General features: G+C 48.4%; 1 protein-coding gene and 1 non-coding gene across 2 annotated transcripts in view; both read left to right on the top strand.

The window, feature by feature from the left end:
* SOS2 (SOS Ras/Rho guanine nucleotide exchange factor 2) overlaps nucleotides 1-20,883 on the top strand; it is a 372,731-nt gene that overhangs the window by 10,296 nt on the left and 341,552 nt on the right. The gene's annotated exons all lie outside the window — the stretch shown is intronic.
* Nucleotides 17,139-17,248, top strand: LOC147689814 (U6 spliceosomal RNA). Its single transcript, XR_015300255.1, has one exon. It is a non-coding gene; the product is annotated as a U6 spliceosomal RNA (small nuclear RNA).

Genomic DNA, 20,883 nt, shown 5'->3' with positions numbered 1-20,883 from the left:
CCAAGATGGTGAAACCAAAAGGAAAGGGGGACGGAGCGACTGACACAGAGGTGGTGGATGGAGCGGATCGCGACCAGTCTGCTCTCCAGCGCATGCAGGACCGTATACTGGAGGCCATTGCGACCACGAAAGATGCCCTGCAGCAGGACATCACCCAGGTGGCGACGGGCTTGGGTCTCCTGAAAGCGGATCATGATAAACTTAAGGACAGAGTCAAATCTATGGAGATCACTGTTCAGGAATTGGCCCCGGACCACGCAGCTGTGAAAGCGCAGATGGCGGATGCTCTAGATAGGCTGAACGTGTTGGAGAGGAGGGCCGAGGATGCGGAAAACAGGAGTAGGCGCAATAATGTTCGCCTCGTGGGCCTACCGGAAAAAATTGAGGGCGATGATATGGTGGGCTACCTCGATAATTGGATACACACTGAGGTGGCGCCAGAAGGACTATCTCCTTTCTTCTCCCTGGAACGGGCCCACAGGGTTCCGGCTCGACCTCCGGCCCCGGGCCTGCCGCCTCGCCCGGTGGTGAACAAGTTGCTCCACTACAGAGATCGGGACTGGCTGCTACAGAGGGCGAGGGAAGCGGGACCCTTTCAGGTTGACAACAGAGTCACCATGTTCCCGGACTACACTTTTGAGACCCAAAGACTCGGGGCCAACTTCTTGTCCCTCAAACGTGAGCTCCGTGGAGAGGGCATAAAATACTCCCTTCTCTTCCCAGCAAAGCTGAGAGTTGTGGTGGGCGAAAAATCGCTTTTTTTCTCTACCTCGGCGGATGCTTGGGCCTGGTGGGACACTTATAAAGCTGGAACGGACGGAGCTAAGGCCAGGGCGGAGGAGGCTAAAGAGACACAACTGATCAGGAAGTCGCAACGGATTCGTAAAAATCGCCGGAGAACTGGAAACCGTCCGTGTCACAGACGGAAACTGAAAGGAAGGCGGCCTTACAGGCGGTTGTGGACCTATCTAGCACGACCAGAAGCCAGTCCGGGAAGGGCACGGACTCTGATGAGCAAGGCACGGGGTCGGAGACGGGGCTCTCGGAATATGGTGGAGCCAAAGGCCCTATAGTGACACCACAGACGTCTGGGGAGATAGTCGAAGCATGAACCACTGGACTGGAGGAGCGGCCAGCTGGTCAGACACTGAGGCGCTGTGCCCGTGAGCGCAGTTTACTATAGTGTGGGACTTCGTGAGTCTATTATGGGGGATCATGAGGTGGGATGTGCAGGATTGATTTGCTTTAACGTACTCTCTCGACATCGTTCCGCGCCCTACTGGCCCTTACGGTCATCGCAGTGGAGACTGCGAATAATAGTGCATTCCTTTGAGGGGATAGTTGGTTGTGATAGTTTGGATGGGTTTGCTTCCAATTGCGGGGGGGCCTGTCCTGGGGGGGTGGGAACCGAGAGTAGTTGGGGACGCTCAGGTTGTTTTTGGGGGGCTGGGGAGTTCTTTTGTTTGGAGTGGGAGGGGGGGCAGCAGGTTGTTGGCAAAAGCGCATGGTCGATGGCTTTTATTGTTCTGTCTGTGGGTGCAAGAGGATATGGCTAGTACGGGGGCTTTGAAATGTGTGACCTGGAATGTGCGGGGCCTCCATTCTATGGTGCGTAGACACAAGGTTCACGCGTATCTCAAGCGTAGGGGTGTGCATATAGCTTTTCTACAGGAGACGCACCTCACTAAGCAGGAGGGGATTGCACTGCAAAGAAGGTGGAGGGGGCAGCTTTTTAACACAACCTATTCGGCCTTTGCGAGGGGGACATTGATTTGGATACGGGCAGGGGTCCCTTTCCAGGTCACTAGGACGGTGGTGGACCCAGAGGGTAGATTTGTGGCTATAGAGGGGATACTCAGGGGCCGGGTGGTATCTCTCTGCAGTGTGTATGCCCCAAATGTAGATCTGCCCGCTTTTCTAACGACACTCTCGGGCAAACTGGCGAGTTATTTGGCAGGGCCGATGCTCATGGGGGGAGATTTTAACTCGGTGGTGGATATTGATTTGGATAGATCTCATCCCCCGCTGCACGCCTCCCCAGTACACAGGGTAGCGAAGCGCAGATTGGAATGGCAGGAGAGCTGGGACCTGGGGGACGCCTGGAGAACACTACACCCCACCACGAGGGACTATTCCTTTCATTCAACTTTGCATGACCTGCATGTTAGACTGGATACGTTTCTGTGCTCGTCGCATATGCTCTCAACAGTGGGTAGCGCGGAGTATTTGGCTCGCACGATGTCGGACCACAACCCTTTATTGTTGTCCCTGAACTGGATGGTGGAACTCAACTGTGTACCAACATGGCGCAGGGGTGTGGAATTTATTAAAATATCTACTTGTCCATGGGGCAAGTTGCTTCATAAATCTACTTGTCCTGTAACAAAATCCACTTGTCCCTTTGGTGCCATGTGGTTCAGCGACAAATTATGGCAGCAATCTCATTATATAAGAGCTCTTATATAGACTCTCTGATTATGCCAGGGCTCATACTATAGTAGTTTTTGAATACTAGCAATCCCTTTATGTTGCCACGTTTCTGCACATCTACATACTGGGACTGAAGGTAGTGGTAAGCAATGGTTCCAGGGTTGGAATGCCCTTTAAGTCTGTGCAAATCTACTAACTTGCATGTTTTAAGGATTTTCAACAACTCTTTTCTAATCTTTTCCCATACTGAGAAATGTTGGAAATCTACTCCCGACAATGGCAGACATAAACCTTCCAGAGTTGGGAAAAAAGTGGTTGATGGGAAAATGACCTTGCAAACACTCGGGTTTTCGCATGAGCAAATCTACACATGCATATTTGCTCATGATAAACTGCAGTTTTTAAATCTTTTCCAGGAGTACATTTCTTGCCCTACTTCCATAAATTCTTGTAAATTCACGAAAGCCATACAGCTACACTTAATGCAAGGACATATACCAAGGGTGCACTTTTGAGACTTTCTTTAATATTAGGACCCCTAATTTGGTCTGGCGTTAACCACAACCTTTTGCATTTGTTAAAATTCTCTCTCCCTCTCTCTGTATCGGCTGGCTTCACTGTGAGTGACAGCATTAAGCTCTTTCACAAGGAGTATATTGGCACGCAAAGTAGTTTTGTTCAGTGGCAGTAACTAATGTGCCAGTGTTTTCTTTTTTAGACTATTTTTGTTGTTGTTGCTTTAGCCAACGCTTGTTATGGTGAGGGCCCGGCAGCTCCCACATCAAGAAGGCTTTACAAAAACCATACCAAAACGTATTGGCAAAACTAAAAAGCTGATCACTAATTTCAGACCTACAGGCTTTGCAATGCCTGGTTATTTTTTATGTTTCTCAATCTTATTGAAACTGGTTACACAAATTTTTCCAATATGAATATTTTTGCGAAATACTAGCATGCATCAACACATTTTACTAAATGATGCTGCAAAGAAACGGTACCTGAAATTTCACAGTAGTTTACCAAAATGTTTTTTTTTCCTACTTTCATTTTTTAGGAACATTTTATATTGAAAGCAAAGAGTCCTTAATTTTGCTCTCAAGCTTCTACTAATATTTGCATCTAATCGGAGAGCACTCTGGGAGCATTATGCATAGCCTCATATTGCTAAACTTTGAAACTGTGAGTACACATTTTTATACTGTAACCACTATCTGTAGTGCGATCAGAACCTAAATTTACTTAGAGCGCTCACCCTAATAATAAAGGCTTTCAATTAATGAACCATAAATACAAGTTTGAACAGCATTAACATAGGCACACAAATAATAACTTAACTTCAGGCATTGCCCTTCCCTGGCCCTTAATGCGCTACTGCAAACTGGCAGCCAAAGGGTTTGTGCTGCAGGGGGTTGGGCCTACTTGTCCCAAGGACAAAATACACATTGAAACTTGTTGCCCTTGACCCCAAACAATATGTCCTGGGCGTCTGGCTATAGGAATTCTACATCCCTGATGGCGGCTGCAACCTGATACCTTAGATGATTTGCTCCTTAGGGAGGCCTTGGGGGAGCGAATAGCGCGATACTTTGAGGAGAATAGTGGCTCTGCCTCTACTAGAGCTGTGGAGTGGGACGCGTTTAAGGTGGTGGTCAGAGGTCACTGTATTGGGAACACTGCAGGGGCTCGTAAAACTTTGCTAGATGATCTCGAGAGAGCGGAGAGACGATTGAGGGAGAAGGAGAGGGAACGCCCGAATCACCCCGAGCTCCAGGATGGGATTAGTGGCGCCAGAGAAGCGCTAGCGGTGGAGTTAGAGCGGCTGCGTAGCTTCGACCACAAGGCGTATATGATGAAGGCGCACGCGGAAGGGGATAAGGCGGGGTCGATGCTGGCGTGGCTCGCCAACCCGATCAGGCGGGGCGCTCCGATCATGGCGATTCAGACGGAAGGGGGAGGGCTTTGCCACATCCAAGCCGGGATTCTGGATAGGTTTAGGGCGTACTATGAGGGTTTATATGAGAGCGGACAGACGGGCGGGCGGAAGAGCTGGGCACCTTTCTCGAAGGGTTGCAACTGCCACGATTGGAGGACTCGGAGGCAGAGGAGCTGGGTCGGCCTATAACGATCGGGGAGATAGGGAGCGCAGTGAAGCAGATGGCTAGAAACAAGACTCCAGGTCTTGACGGTCTCCCGATAGAGTTTTATAGCAAATACTTGGAGTATCTGGCTCCACAACTGCAATTGGTTTATAATGAAGCGCAATCACGAGGTAGGCTCCCGAGTTCCATGTGCGAGGCCCTTATGATTCCATTGCTAAAGCCTGGCAGAGTGAGCGATGCCCTTTCGTCCTACCGTCCATTATCTATGCTCACGACGGATTACAAGATCCTGAGCAAAATCCTAGCAAATAGATTATTGACCCACATGACCGGTCTGATTCATAAGGATCAATGCGGCTTTATCCCGACGCGTAACACTACCCACAATATCCGCAGACTCACAAGGCTGATGGGGGCTCGGTGGTCGGAAGACACTACTCCGTTCGTGCTCTCTATAGATATCGAGAAGGCCTTCGATAGTCTTGAATGGGACTATCTGTATGAGGTGATGAGGCGTTTCGGGCTGGGGGACGGATATATCAACTGGACCAAAGTCCTATATACAGAAGCCACAGCTAGAGTCAGAGTGGGTTCTTTGATCTCGAAGCAATATCCGGTACGACGAGGCACTAGGCAGGGGTGTTCCCTTTTTCTCCTCTTGTTCGCTTTAGCAATGGAACCTTTTGCAGCGGAGGCCAGGTCTGGCCGCCATTATAAGGGGCTGGAATACAGGGACAGGCCGCATGTCATCTCCTTGTATGCGGACGACCTACTGATGTTCTTGGCCGATGCGGAAGCGGAGTTACTGGGGGCGAGACGTTTGTTGGAGCTGTTCGGGCAGCTGTCTGGCTTGAGGGTCAATTGGCCCAAATCTTGCCTATACCCTCTGAGACTGGGAGAGCCGTGCCCTCTCACGGCGCAGAAACTCCAATGGGAACCGCATTGTCTGCACTATCTCGGCGTTTACATCTACCATACCCCAATGGATATGCTGGATGGCAATATAAATCGCTGTATTGCTGCCCTGAGAGGGTGCATGGACTTCTGGGCCACTCTTCCACTCCCACTAGCTGGTCGGGTCCCCCTGCTTAAGATGGTGGCTCTACCTAGGCTGTTGTATTACTTTAGGACCCTTCCGGTATGGGTTCCGGGCTCCGTCTTTCGGCGCCTGAGATCATTGACCATAGCGTTTCTGTGGGGCACGAGCAGGCGCCGAATTGCGCTGGATACCCTCTTGCGACCCAAGGATGAGGGAGGAATTTCGAAGGCTATTATCTGGCGGCTCAACTGCAGACTTTCACTCAGGAGGTAGCGAGGGTGTATCGAGGCCCGGAGCATTCTAGGGATGAGGGCACCCCGCGGCATGTGCTGGCATACATCACGCTGCATCAGAAACTATTGCTTAGAGATTTGACAGTGGAGGAACAGACGTTCCGGCTTTGCTGGAATCAAGCGCGCAAACGAGCAGGTGTCCGCCGCATGTATGCTCCGGAAATTCCGCTGGGAATGGTTACAGCCCTGCCTCATGGTGGGGACTGGTCGAGATTACTAGGCTGGGAGGAGGCTGGGGTTCAAATGCTGGGCGACTTGTATGAGGATGGTGCATTGCTTCCATTTCAGGAGTTGCAGGAGCGGTTCGACCTCCCACGGGGAGATTACTTGTTACATGCGGCGGTAACAGGCGCCATGCAAGACCACTGGGGAGAGGGTTTACAGGAACCTGCGACCTCCATGGCGTGCCAATACACGATGATGGCAGCCGGGACCTTTGAGGCGGTAACCTGCCTGTACTCCAGAATGTTGCGGGAGGCCCTGCAGCCGCTTGCAGCTTTAAAAGCTAAATGGGAGTTGGACCTCCAAATGGAGATCCCTGAAACAACTTGGGGTCAATTGTTGCGAAGGGCGCAGAAAAGCTAAAGGAACGCTAGGTTCCAGCTCATACACTTTTATATTATTCATCGGGCATACCTCACGCCTGGGAAAATACGGCAGTACTTTGGGGTGGAACAGGCGGCCTGTCCCAGGTGTAGCACAGTTGGGGCGGACCTGGGTCACATGCTGTGGGATTGCCCTGCCTTGGGGGAATACTGGCAAGAGGTTGGGAGGGCCCTGAATATTGCTACGGATAGGGAAATACAGTACACCAAAGCAGTGGGGGTCCTACATTGGTTTCCACACACGTCTAAAAATAAGAATACCAGCCGATTTATAGATTTGGGGTTGATCCTGGCAAAGAGGGAAATAACGAGGAATTGGAAGTCGAAAGTGGGACCCACGTATAAACGGTGGTATGGTGAATGTCTGAGGTGGGCAGCCTGTGAAAGCACTTTGAGGTACCAGATGGCTAGGAGGACTGATGATGAGAGCCATGGAGAGGGCAACGGCGTGGGAAATGATGGTGCAGGCGCTCCGGGATGATAATGATGAGGAGGAAGGGGAGGAGGAGGACTCGGTAGCAGCTGACCCCACCAGCACACCTAGGAACACACCTTAGTGGATGTATAGGACCTCCTTGCACACACCAGACCTTAATCTGACAAGGGTTCTCAAACAGCGCTGCCACGGGGGAGGGGGGAGTTCGGGACTGTAAGAAGTTGGGGGGGGGGTGGTTGATGGGGGTGGGGGAGGGGCGAAAATTTCAAAAGCAGTCCACTTCTTCCTGTGAGTGTAACTACAGACATTGAATTATAAAGCAGGGAATGGACTCAATAAGATGGCTGTTTAGTCTTCTAGCTAGAGACGTGCCTGGTATGATGGGGGGAGAGAATTGATAATGTGCTTTCCTGCTATGTTAACTGGATATGTTATAAAGATATTGTCTGTACAATTATTTTGGTGCTGCAATAAAAACGATGTTACAAAAAAAAAAACAGAGGTATGGGCATCATAGACTGGGTAATGTTAGTTTCTTTATGGTGTCAACAGACGGAATTGAAGGGTTGATGCCAGACGCTGTTTACTATAGCATGTTTCTGGAATTATTTGCTGGACTTGTGTCACTAAGTACACATGTAAGTATGGTTATGCTGACTGACAAACACATGTAGGAATGAAGAGCTGAGTCTGTGGGATGGGAGGTGGGGTGGGGTATAGCTGATTTGTGATTAGATAAGGAGGAGGGATGGGTGGTTTAATTAATTATAATATTTACTGCATATTATATGTATGGCACAAACGATATAGTGGACATTGTAACACACTGAAAGTATACCCGTTAATTTTTCTTCGATAATATTGCTGGTAGCTTACAGTTATTGGTGTCATTGCTGATTTTTATATTGTTCTGATGTGTGGTGTCCAGGTGGATTCGATATGATGTAAATCAGTGATTAAGGACGGTGTAATGTCAAGAAAACTAATCAAAGGTTTTAAATAAAAAAAAAGCACTCCATGAGAGTGCACGTGTTTTCCATCTGCCTCACTGATGTACTTCCTTTCCCCAGCCACACTTCGTCTGGCTATCTATTGCCTCTGTACCTCTCTTCTCTCCCCTTCATGTTGCGCTAGCCTTTGTACTTCTCTGCCTCGCATTGCTTTCTTGCCCATGTGCTTCTCCATGCCCACTCCATTTTTCTGTCTCTTCCATTGCTTCACCCCATCTCACATCGCTTCCCCCTCCCTTCATGTTGGTTGCCCTACTTGCATTCTGTGTTGTCGCCTCCCACCTACACTCTTCCACTCCCTCTGTTGTTTTCCTCCATCTGAGTCCTTTGGGATGCACCCCCCCCCCCCACTCATGCTTCAAACAAAAACTGCTTTCACAGTAAAAGGTGCTTGTATCATTTTGTAAGCGTGCTCAGGTATGGTAAGCATGCCTACAAAATTCTGCTGCCTCTCTGTCATAGTACTTTGTTTTTCTTTCACTGTGCTTCATAGCACTGATGATAGTGCACTGCGTGGCTCAGCCAAGAGGTCCCTCAGTCAGTCAGTCAAAAAGGAGTTTTTATTTAGACCATTAGTCCTTAAACACATGAAAGCATGTCAATCTTTCATTAAAAAAATCTCAAAATTATAAACTGTATAAAATAGACATAAAATTCGTTAAAAAACAAATTCCCTAATAATTCAGGTTTTCTAAGCTGGGTACATTTCCGCATAAAATATAATGCTTAAAAAGCTCAAATTCGATTAACTCTTAAAAACTTTTTTAGTTTTGAGCATAAACCTCCAGATTGCACAATCAATTCCCAGAGAGGGCATTTTGGTTAACAGGTCTACTGCGTGTGTACGATTTTTGATACTATATTTGAAAAAGATTGGACGTAAAAGCAATTGTCGTGCAACAAGGACTTTTAGATAATTTTCTAGTATGTGCAAAATGTCACATTTTGTGCATAGGTTGCAGGTAAACTCCCTTCATAGTTAGCCCCTTTGATTCCCTCATTAGCATTGCAAGGGTTAATTCAGATTTGTAACCTTAGTATTTCATTTCTAAGCCAACGGTTGGGTTGTACATCTATATATGTTGGTCTTTTTGCCACGAATTAATCATAAATTGCACAGATGTTTTCCCCTCCAAATACTGTTGATCATGGTCTCGTGATATTTCTTTCCCTGATTTCCTAAGTTCCATTTTAGCTATATCAATTTGTAGATTCTGTGGGTACAATTTAACTCCGTTCCCTGCAAGCCATAGCTACAATTTCCCTGACCCCCTTTGCCCACTTCAGTTTACTCTGCAGTATCTCACTTTTGCACTATTGTGATACTTTTTGCTCCTCCCCGCACCCCAGGCGTTGCCAGAATCTTATTAGACAGGCGAGACCTGTGAGCTTTGCCAGTGCTTGTTGTCTCAAATTTGTGACTATTAACAGATGGTGCATATACAGAGGCTCGGTTTATGAAAAGCCCCTATTTAGGCTTTGCTTTCTGATCATGGCAGGGCACTTTCAGAATGCCACGATTTCATATTATAGCAGAGTTCAGGCTATATCATTGCTATCTTTCTTATTTTAGTTTCTGAGGAAGTGTCTTGTCAGTTACACTGGTAAATATACTTTGAAACATTTCCTCGATTTCGCAAAATGTTACTGTAAATAAACTCTTATTCAGCTTTTAGCACAGTGCCTAAATTTCCAGTTGAGAATCGAGATTAGCACCCGCCAGTCTGACCTTCTCCAGCTGACCACATTGTGTAACTCTTAGACAGATAACTTAATCTGTGCCACAGTTCCAAAGTTTGCCATAGTTGTGAGCATATACTAAGTGCAGCTAGATGGACTCTACAAAGTCTTGCCAAAATCCCAATGTTATGGGCTGTCCAAACTTGTCATTTGACTTGCACTCTCAAAAGTTGCTTTTTCACTCAAAACTATTTATTCGCATGAAAAAAAGTTTGTGAGCAGAACTACTCACAGGGTCTGGAGGTAAACAGGAAGTGGTCATTTCAGAGCTGAAATTCCCTGCGAGTTTGTGCACATTAACAAACTTATACATATTAAAGATTGTTCACCAATTGCTTTCTAACGCCTTTCTAACCTGGACAATGTTGAAAATTTGCTTATGAGAAAGGAATAACTCCAACTTTTTCCAGGTTGGGAAAGCCTTTTCTTCATGGGAGGATACATTAAAGAATGGGGCCTAAATTGGTTTTATATTGATTTCTGATTATTGTTATTTAAATATTGGTGTGCATAAAATGTTTAAATAAATAATGCTTTATAGAAATGGTATTTAAACACAATATTCTTGCTGACAAAGTAAACATGCAGACTTGTTTTCCTTGGCCACAAACAGTGTTTGCTGGGAGTCAGGCAGTCGTAATTTCTCCCTGCTACTATACTTTAATTCCTCTTCAATACTCAAGAACATTATTTAATTCAACAGATAACTTTAAATTTTTCTTTAAAGTTTGAGAGAATTTCGTCAGTTGTCTTACTGAAAAGAAAATTTGGAAGGTTGAGTACCTTTCAACTTTCTCCACGGACCCCCCCAAATAATAGAGCGAAAACACTGTAATTACCTCTGACACAAAGAAAAGAGCCATGAAGTCCAGTTGGAGCAAGAAGCTTACCATTTTGGATTACTCAAGGTGGTCTTGATTGTTACCTTTCACACTGGGTCTCTAGACAACCTCTGAAATTACACCCATGTATAATACTCTGGATGGATCCAATTACATTTTCGATAGATCACCATTTAGATCCGACTGATCTTGAAAAGATGATAAAGAGATTAAGATCACTTCTAAGTCATAGACAACCCTGGCAGGACGGAGATACAGGCATCCTGGGAATAACTCCTGCTTTACTCCCACCTCTCAGTGCATCCTACAAATTCATTTTGACAATCTAACTAGAATAAACCATTTTATCAAAGAGAAATAATGAAATGCGAATAAAAAATCACCAAGAATCACAACTCACCCCTTTTGCTGGAGTATTATAGCTTAACAAGCTGACAATAACTGGTCATGCAAGTAAAATTGGGTGATTACAGCTCAGCAGGAACAGCAAGATTCGATTGAGAAATAGGTAAAGACAAAGAAACAATGATTTTGAAGAAACCAGGCAAAATAATAAAATTACTTATAAAGCGCCTTGTTACTTATAGCAAAGTGTCCCAAGACTGAGGTCTCACTCTCGAAGTGTGAACTAACAGGATACTAAGACGAGGATCTTTATCAGCTGCCCTAAACAACCAGATCTTTAGGTTTTTACAGAACAATAGTTCAGCTATTTTCCTGTCTGAGTGACAGGGAAATGGGGTCCACATCTTGGCTGCTAAAAAACTGGAGGAGCATCCTCTGGTGCATGCTCTCGTTATGATGGGAATGTATGCCAATAGAGCTCTTGCTGATCCTAAGTTCCTTCTCGGAGAGTAGGGCTTAATAAAAGGATGCAAATATCGAGGGCCCTTGTTGTTAAAAACACTGTAGCAGTATCATATTGCTTGGAAGGGGAGCCTTTCCTTCACGGCTAACAAAAGAAGTTTTGAAAGTCCAGTGCCTATGGAAAACTGCCAGGGAGGTTTAGCAGCAACTAGGCTGTCTTGTTCTATACAAGCTGAAGTCTCATCAGCAGAGACTGTGAGTCTCCCATGTACAGGACATTGCAGTATTCCAGCCTGGACATGACCAGGGACTTGACCACTGTCTTTCTGGCGGCTTCCTGGAGAAGTCCAAGGATCTGTTTGAGAGTTTTTAGGATCCCGAAGCACTTGCCCACTAAGGCTGTAATCCTGGCTAGCATAAGAGAGACTAGCATCAAACCAGATGCTAAGGTTGTTGGCTTTAGGCTACGGGGCAGGTAGTAGTCCAAGTAAGTCTGGCCACCAGGTGAAGGACCAAATAGAAGGCTGTTTACTTAAGATAAGAACCTCTGTTTTCCTGGCATTGAGCCTGAGGCAATTAAGGTCCATCCATTCTGCCACCTCAGACCGAAAGGTCCTTAACCCAATTGCTGTCAGCTACATCTTGTAATAATCTATGCATATCATCAGTGAACGATATGATGCCAAAACCGCGATGCTCGATGTTATCAGCCAGGGGGAGCATGCAGAGATTGAATAAAGTAGGGCTCGAGGAAGAGCCCGGAGGCCCCCCTGCTGCAGCGGAAAACCCTGAAATTGAAAATGTTTTTATGATCTTCAACCCCCCCAGGACCACTCGCCGAAACTCATCGTTAGATGGCATTCCCCTGGAGAGAGTGAAGACTTTTGAGTATTTAGGTATCACTTTATCTGAACACCTGGAGTGGGATACCCAACTGGCCAGGGCAAGCCTAAAGTTAACCCAAACAGCGGGGGGGATAATGAAAATGTATAGACTGGCAACGTTTAAGCCAGCTGCCCCTATTATTGAAATCTATAAAGTACAGGCTAGGGGGGCCACCCTCTATGGGGCTGGATTGTGGGGACATTGTAGGCCCTCTACCCTTATGAAAGTAGAGCATTCTTTCATGAGGAATTTGGTGGGACTTCCGCCTAGCATACCTTTAGTTCCCCTCCGCATGGATTTAGAGCTATTACCCATTGATGAAGTTACTGCTCTAAGACCCCTCATGCACTGGCGAAGGCTATTGGTAACACCAGAGCTGTCTCCTTATAGAGACGAACTCAGAGAGGTTTTGCCCACCCTGATTAGTAAGAAAATCCCTTGGCTTAGCCACATAAGGGCTCTAGGTACCAGAATAGGAAGGCAGGAACTCTGGGAAGCTCCGGATATAGCTTGCTCATTAATAACTAGGGTAGAACTGGTGCAACATTGTAGGTATCACAACTTGTCAAACCTCCAAGTAAGTACCACTGTTGGTCGCTTGACAACAGAGTTTCTACAGGTGAAAGCGGAATATAAAAAAGAAGAGTTTTTAGATTTGATCCATCCTCCCCTGGCCAGGAAATTATACATGCAATTCAGATTGGGGACTCTCCCTCTTATGTTCTTCACCAGTAAATGGGACAATGACAAGAATCAGGAATGCCTGGTGTGTAAACATAAGATAGAGTCTGAAAATCATGTGTTTTTCCTATGCCCTGCTTATCATGTATCCCGCAAACGATGGGTAATTCCAATTTGTAGAAATCTAGGATTTAGACACTGTTTTCAAGCCTTTAGGATTTTAAAGTATGATACCCACCCCCCTATTGTTTTTGCCGTCTCGCGCTTTCTGAATGGGATGTGGCACAAGCATAGGAGTTTCCTAAAATAATCATCTGTGGAGCCGTATGTCTGCCTGTCTGTTAAAAGAAATTCACGGAGGCATTTATAATGTGGTTACTTGTAGCACTTATTAATTTATTTTTTATTATCGATAACTTTCAAGGATTATGAAGCTGTTTTTATCTAGGGATGGCTGAATTACATTTTTAAATTGGAAAAATGCAGAATAAATGATTGTATTGTATTATTTTATGCTATGTATTAACTTGTTTGTTGTTTTGTATGATTGTATTAATGTACTTTTATGGCCCGAGGGGGCCGAAGTAAAGTTATCGAATGGAAAAAAAAAATGTTTTTGAGCTACCCGAAAGGTGCTGTTCTGTAAAAAAGAATATAACTGATGCTGCAGCTCCACAGCCGTTCAAGTATAAGATTGTGGGATACGGTATCAAAGGCAGTGCTCTGGTCCAGCATCAGCAGAACTACAGTGTCACCCCTGTCTACAATTTGATGGTTGGATTTGGAGGCAAGTAGTAGTAGCGCAGACTCGGTGCTGTGAAGGGGGCAGACGCCCGACTATGTCCTGTAGAGCAGCTCTTTTGCCTCAGTAAAGATCGAGAGCTGTTGATTTACATATTTCTCTGTCACCTTAGAGAAAGAAGCATTTGCAATGCAATTGGTCTAACATTTGCGAGAGTTTGAGCTATTGGCATTGTAAATGCCAATACCTGCAAGCGTTGTGTAAACATGCACTTTGTACTTGTAGTCCTTGCTTGCAAGAAGCAAGGCTAGCAGTAAAAACTGCACAGTTACTGCCAGCCTTGATTCTCCTAAGCAAGGCTTCTCCTAAGCAAGGACTACAATTACAAAGTGTGTGTTTACACATCGCTTGCAGGTATTCAAAACACATAAATAAAAGGCATTGTCATTTACAATGCCAAAAGCTCAAACTCACGCAAATGTGAGACTGATTGCATTGCAAATGTTTGTTGAGTAGAGGTGCACTGAGAGAGCTTTGAGAGGTCATAGTTGTGAACAGTGGAGAAAGTGGATTGTCAGAGAACTTCAAATGTCTCAGTATATCTGAGGGTGACTCAGGACTGGAAAATCAGTGAATACTACAGGTCAGGACAGAGGTGCATTAGGAGGACTCCATGGGCACTTGCAAGAGGAAAGTGAGCATAGAGGTGCATTGCTTGAGCTCTTTCAATGTTTCCGTACTTCGATTGCAGTACAGACAGTAGGCTGGGACAGAGGTGATTATGAGGACTCGATGGGTGCTTCGCACAAGGAAGGCAGGTATAGAGGGGCATTGCATGAGTTCTGCTGACGTTTTAGTACTTGGTGGCAGTACAGCATGTAGATCAGTAAAGGCTTGTGTTAAAAGAACACTATCTGTGGTGCAGGAGGAAAGTCACTGATTTGCACATCCCTCGTTATTGGCACGCACCTGACATTGGTGCCCTTCAATTTAGAAAGTGTTACAGACTTGCTTCCAACGATTCAAAGCACTACATGCGTAACTAACTGAAGGGCGCGGCCAAAGTACAGTTTATGGACTGTTTCAGCTGGGGCCGGAAGTCACCGGCATGGCTGTGTATCGCTGCGAGTCACCCCTCGCCCCTCAAAGTGAAGTACGAGAACATTATTCGTCAATTCATTACCTTCTCGTTAGTCTTCCTCGCCACATGACTTACAAAGTGAGCTTCAGCTCCACACCAGAACCCTCCAAAGCAAAAAGTTAGCCGCCCATGCCTCCCATCCCTTCCCAAGATGGCCGACCCATTACCACCTGACCTCTATAAGAGGCGGGCCGGCCTAACCCAACAGCCTGTTTTTTTTTGTTCTGCGCGTCATTACTCTCCAGATGCGTCTTCAGGTAAGTGGCTCCTGCTGTAGCAGGAGCATGGGTCCTTGGCTGACGGTCCTGCGCTAGCGGTCTCTGGGGCATTTGGACCTCCCCCCTTCCTTCCCCCGGGTCTCTTTTGGGCCCGGTTAGGCTCTGCTTTAGCGTGCCAGGGGTCTGTGGGGGGCCGCATGGTCTGGGGCTCTGCTGTTTATGCGCCCTTCTGACCCTCGCCTCGCACTAGCAGTCGTTATGCGCGTTTATTGGCAGTGCTCCCGGGCCGTCTGTGTCTCGCTTCGCTTTCAGTGGTGATGGGGACCTCCCGGGGGCTAGATTGGATCTACTGCGGTCCCTGCTCTGGCCCCTGGAGCGTGCAGCGTGTTGCCGTTTTTATCGGGCTGCTTGCACTGCTGCGGGGTTGGTCTGCATCAAAGTGCGGCCCGTTTTCTGCGGCCTCGCCCCAGTGTGCACTCCGGCCTTTGTGCGGCCTCTGTTTTCGGCCCGTGGGACTGGCACTTATTTATTGCGGCCGAGTTTACTCCCTGGTCGGCTCTGTTCTTTTTCTTTGTGACAGGCCTGGACCCCCCCTCCCACCCCCCCCGCTTGGTCCCGCTTTAACGGGCTTACGGCCGTCCTCGGCGATGCGTGGGATTTCCGCACTACGGGAGTTGGCTGCCCCCGGTCTTTCCTGCGAATGTTTGGTGACAGGGTCAGGGGCGCAGCCGGGCGCCGTTTATTTTTTCACGTTCCCGCCGGGCCTCTGTGCGGGTCCGGGCTGTTTTTGCTGTGGGCCTCCTTGTTTGGGCTACTCGCCTCGGTCCGGGGGGCGGGTCCGGGCGCCTCCGGCTTCACTTCGGTGGTTCATACGGCCCTGTGGACACCGACGGTTTGATTACAGATCCCGGTTTCCTCCCAGTCTTTTGGTCTGGTTTCTCTGCGCTCCTCTTCCGGTGGTTCTGTTCGGGTTTCCCTCTCCCTTGGTTCAATCCTGGTGCCCTGTGCGCATGTTCTGGCATGTTTCTACATGTATTCTGTTGGTGGGATATTGTGTCCACTGCGGGTTCCTGTAGTTCAGGGGTCTCCAACCTTTTCTATAGTGAGAGCTAATTCTGCTCAAGTAAAGTCCTGCCGAGCTACTAGCATATTTTATCACAGTAAAATGCTGATGATATCTATTAAAATTGCACTATGACCACCCTAAGCACGATTCAGTAGTAACCACCCAAACATTCTAGGTGAACTTATCAGCAGAATGCTGGGAATACGTTTATCAATATTAAATGCTTGTAATCAAGTAACATTCAAATTATCACTTGGTGTGTGCCACAAGGGGTATTATTACCACAGCAGTAAGTCGCCCCAACTCAAACTGAATTATCATTAAGCTAACAACTTTAAATGTGTTTTAGAATTGCAATATTTTGTCTTCCTTAGCATTGAAAATACACATTTTTCTAACAAATCCACTTCCGACTTAGAGCAACCAAACTCAATTTTCCAAAAGAAACCCATTTCTGGAAAAGCATAATTTTTTCCTTTAAAAATCAAATCAGTTTTCATTGTTAGAAAATACACAGCCCCTAAACATCAGCTTTTCATTTTCATTGAGTACCGCCATGTAAAATTGCCTTCCATGGACAAATTCTGCTTCAAATACCCAAGTATTGGAATCATAGGCTATGCTTGCTTAGCATAACACTAAGAATGCCTCTGTTATGCTAATAATACCCACCATTAAACCAGGGCTACCACCGTGACACAGCTGGATGCCCAACATATATCAGTTATGGTCATTATTATGGGAGAAGCAGTTTCCACTCTGTTAGGAATGGCTAAAAGCAGGCCAGTCATGCTCTTAATATGTCAATGATGGCAGCAAGTATGCCCAAAATAGTCCAGGATTAAAATATTATGGCTATGGCACAATTATACCATCTTATGATGGGGACCAGCATACATATTTAGCAGTCCTTGACACTAGGAGTAGCTTTAAGGAATCAACACTGTTTAAAGGGAAGGACACAATGTCACACATCCACACAAGTAACTCAGAGCTACTTTGAGGGTGCTGGTGAGCTACCAGTAGCTCCTGAGCTACTGGTTGAAGACCCCTGCTGTAGTTCGACCTCTTGGTCGCGGGTTCAAGTCCCGGGGTGTCACAGGCGTGCTCGCTTCGGCAGCACTTATACTAAAATATTGGAACGATACAGAGAAGATTAGCATGGCCCCTGCGCAAGGTTGACACGCAATATTCGTGAAGTGTTCCATAGAATCTCCGTCGTAATGGGTTGATATCCGGTATGATACATTTTCGTGCTTGCTTTCATTGGATGTGTCTGCAGGTCGGTCACTCTGTTTTAGGCTGTGCCTGGTGACCCTTGAGTGATTCGTGTGCTTTACTGATACGCATGTTTTATTTATCCCTATGGGGTGCCGTTTGGCTTCTGCGTTTGGTGCCGTTATGGCCCGGGCGGTATGTGGACGCTCTGTGGCTGTTTGCGGTCTTGGAGTCTTGCTCTCTGGGTTGGGGGCTTTGCCTGGTGTTCCGTGGTATTTGTATTCTCACTTTTTGTTTAGCTTTGCCCGCACACGGGCGCCCTGAGCATTCCTCTCACGGTGGTTTCTGTGTCCTTTTCCGACTGCTCCTTCCACGGGTTGGGGTTCTATTCCTGCCATTTCTTTCTGAATGTCCTGAGGTGATGAGTGTTCGTAATGTGCATTTGTTGTGTTTTCTCAGTGTGGCTCGATGGTTTGAGCGGCAGTCCCTGGTGCTGGGGTCTTGCCCGGGACCAGGGTTTGATTCCCCGCCTCGGCGGGTCTTGGGCTCATTGTTCCGGGGTCCTGATATTTACAGGGGTTCAATCCCGGCGGGTCCGCTCAGCTTTTCTTCCTTTGAGGTCAGTGCGCTTTTGTTCCATTTGATTGGTTTGCATTGTGCGTCTGTTCTTTCAGCGGCCATGTTGCCTCGTTGCTGGGGTGGTTGTGTGCTTTCGGTGGTTGGACCTGTTTGGTGCCTGGATGGTGACTTCCTGGGTAGGCCTGGTGCTGTTCGCTTCCATGGTGCAGTGGCTCAGTGGGGTGCCTTGGGCCTCCGATGACTTAGTCCGCCTGGGCCATGGGTTTTACTCCCTGCGTGTTCACTCTACTCTTCTTCCGTCTTGGGTTGGTAGGGTCCCCTTGTGTGGGGTTGCATCTTTCATCTGTTGTTCTGTGCCTGGATGCCCGTGGTGGTGCACGTGCGCTTTGCTTCGTGTTTTCTGGGGTTGTTCCTGCACTGGTGTTTGTGCTGTTTGCGTGCTGGCGCTTGTTGCGTTGGGTTGCGGGGCCTTGGCTTCATGTTGCTGTTTTGTCCCTGGCTCCTTCCTCCCCTTTGGGTTTTTGGGCCTCCGGGACTCCTGTTCCCGCCGTTGTGCTGTCCTGTTAGGTTCCCTGGTGGGGGGTTCCAGGGGCTGTGGGCTGGCACGTGTCTGGTGCTGGCTGCGGTTGGCACCTGTTCGCCCGTCTCTGGGCTACTTCGGTGGTACTCCTTGTTTTTTTTTTTTGGCTCTTCTGCTCCTGGCTGGCTCGCTGTCTAGTCGGGTGACTCCTGCACCCCTGTTCAGTTGGTTTTCTGCTGTCCCGTGCTTCTCGCCTCCTGGGGTCTGTGTTTGTTGTGGTCCTTCTGTCGCCTCCCCTCTCAACCTGGGTGGCTCGGTTCCTTTGCTCCTGCCCTCTGCCTGCCTGCTCCGATGGTCGGTTCTTGGGCTCCCCGGCTCCTGTCCATGGGGCTGTGGTTCTTCAGTTGCTCTGCTGTGTGAGGTATGGCTCGATGTTTGGAGCGGCAGACCCTAATGCAGGTGTCTAGCCCGGGTCCGGGGTTCAATTCCCCGCCTCGGCGGGTCTTGGGCTCAGGTTCCCGCGGACCTGATGATTCTCGCCTCAGTGCCTATTCTTATGGATGGTACAGGGATTCGGCGCCCCTCTCTGGTGGGGTGTGCGTTCTTTCCTGTTTTGTTGCGGGTGGTTTTTTGACGGTCTCGCTGGACCTTCTGTGTGGGGCTGCCTTGGTGGGGCCTTCCTCGGGTCCTGTTTTAATCTGGCCCTTCCTTCGTTCTTTTTGCCCCGGCCCTTCCCGCTCTGTCTCCTGGTACGGCTGTGTTTCTCCTTCCCGTGTGTTGGTGTTGCCTTCCTGGGGGCATGCTTGGGTTCCCGGTCTGTGCTGGGTCGGTGGGTTTCCCTGTGGGTGTTTTTCCCATCTGGCTTCTATTTGCCGGTTCTTGACTTCTCTGGGGTTTTCCCCTGCCTTGCTGGGGCTTGTTGGTGGCTTTTCTGGTAAGTTTGTCCCCTGCCTCGTGCTCCGGGGTGTGTGCGGGGTTCGCCCCTGTTGACTTTTGGCGCTTTGGTGCTGTCCTTGCCTGGGTCGTTTTTTGGCTCCGGCCTTTCTGGCCCTTTACGCTCTTGTTCTCGTCGGGTCGGGCCGGTTTTGGTGCCTGGTTCGGGAGACTCCTGGGTCCGTCTGGTCTTGTCTGCTTACTTTGGGTCTCAGGTTTTGGCTCTTCGGCCTTCTCGTCCGGGCTCCCGGCTTTGCGCTTCCTGGGGTCCCTTTTTTTTCTCCTGGGTTTCTGGGCTTGTTTGGCCTGGCCAGGTTTATTTTTGTCCCGCTGGTGGTGCTCCCCTGTGTGCGTCTCCATCTGCTTCCGCGGTGGTTGGCTTGGGCCCTGCTGCTCTTGGTCCTTGTTTTGCCTCTTGGGGCGCAGATTTTGTGTCCTGCCCCTGCCTTCTCTTTCCCTTGCTAGTTTTTGTATCTGGTTTGGGGTCCCGGTTCCGGTTGGTTCTGGTGGCTCCCTGGGTATCTTGTCATGGCTCGGACTCGTCTTCGCCCTGCCCTTCTGTTCTTCACGCCTTTGGTGTGTTACTGCCGCGCTCCTATGCCGGTCGGTTCTTCTTGTCTCGCTGGGCTGGGCCTGGTTGTGAGCTGGCTGTCTGTTTGGCCGCCTGGATGCTCTCTTCGGCGGCTCGCTCCCTTCTTGTGTTTCTTCCTGGGCCGGTTTGCTTGGTTTCTGTGCGGGGTGTTTCCGTACCTGGCCGGTTGGCTATTTCTGCCTCTTCAGCCCGGTTGTTTTTCCTCCGGGTCTCTTCAGTGTTGTTTCGGCTCGTTCCTAGGTTCGTTTTCCCTGGTGCCTGCCTGGGTTCTCTCCTTGGAGTCGCGGTCCCTTCCGGGGGTCCTTTGTGTGTCGGGGGTTTGTCCCCCTTCTGTTTCTTTTCGGCACCCTTTTTCCATTTTTCTGGCTCTTGCCTGTTTGTTGGATGGCTGGTGCTGCTTCCCAGTTTTTCTGGTTCGGCTCTCTCGCGGGTTGTGGCGCCCTTGCGGTATTGCTGTGTTGGACGGTTGGGTCGCTGTGGTGGGGATGCCCTCTGTTCGTTCGGTTCCTCTCTTTGGTCTTTTGCTCCCCTCTCGCTTTGTGCTACCTGTTGGGCTGCCCTGGTGTGTTGGTCAGGCCTGCACTTTTCTGTTCTGGCCCTGGTTGCTGTTGCCCTTTTGGCTCCGTGCGGTCTGGTCCCATGCCTCTCTCTGCCTTCCTTCGGTTGGGGCGGTTTTCCTGGCGGCACTTGGTGTCTCTGGGGTTTGGTTTGTTTTTCGGCCTTCCCGGTGTCTTCCGTCCCGGGTTGGTTCTCCTACTTGTGGTTACCTCTCTCCTGGGTGGTCCTTCCACTCGTCCTGGTCTGTTGGTTTCTTGTGAGTTTTCCATGAAGCCGCTTGGCTTTGGTATGTGCTCACTTTGTAAGTCATGTGGCGAGGAAGACTAACGAGGAGGTAATGCCCCGGTTACTTACTGGTAATCTTCATTACTCCGAGTATGGTCTTTTTCGCCACATGAGTGCCCATCCCTCCCTCCCTGTCTGGCTATCGGCTTCATGTTTGTGCTTGG

This window comes from Lissotriton vulgaris, chromosome 9 (assembly GCF_964263255.1).
Source record: "Lissotriton vulgaris chromosome 9, aLisVul1.2, whole genome shotgun sequence".
Taxonomy (NCBI): Eukaryota; Metazoa; Chordata; class Amphibia; order Caudata; family Salamandridae; genus Lissotriton; species Lissotriton vulgaris.
Note: the sequence above shows the minus strand (reverse complement) of the source record. Positions and strands in the feature narration are given on the sequence as shown.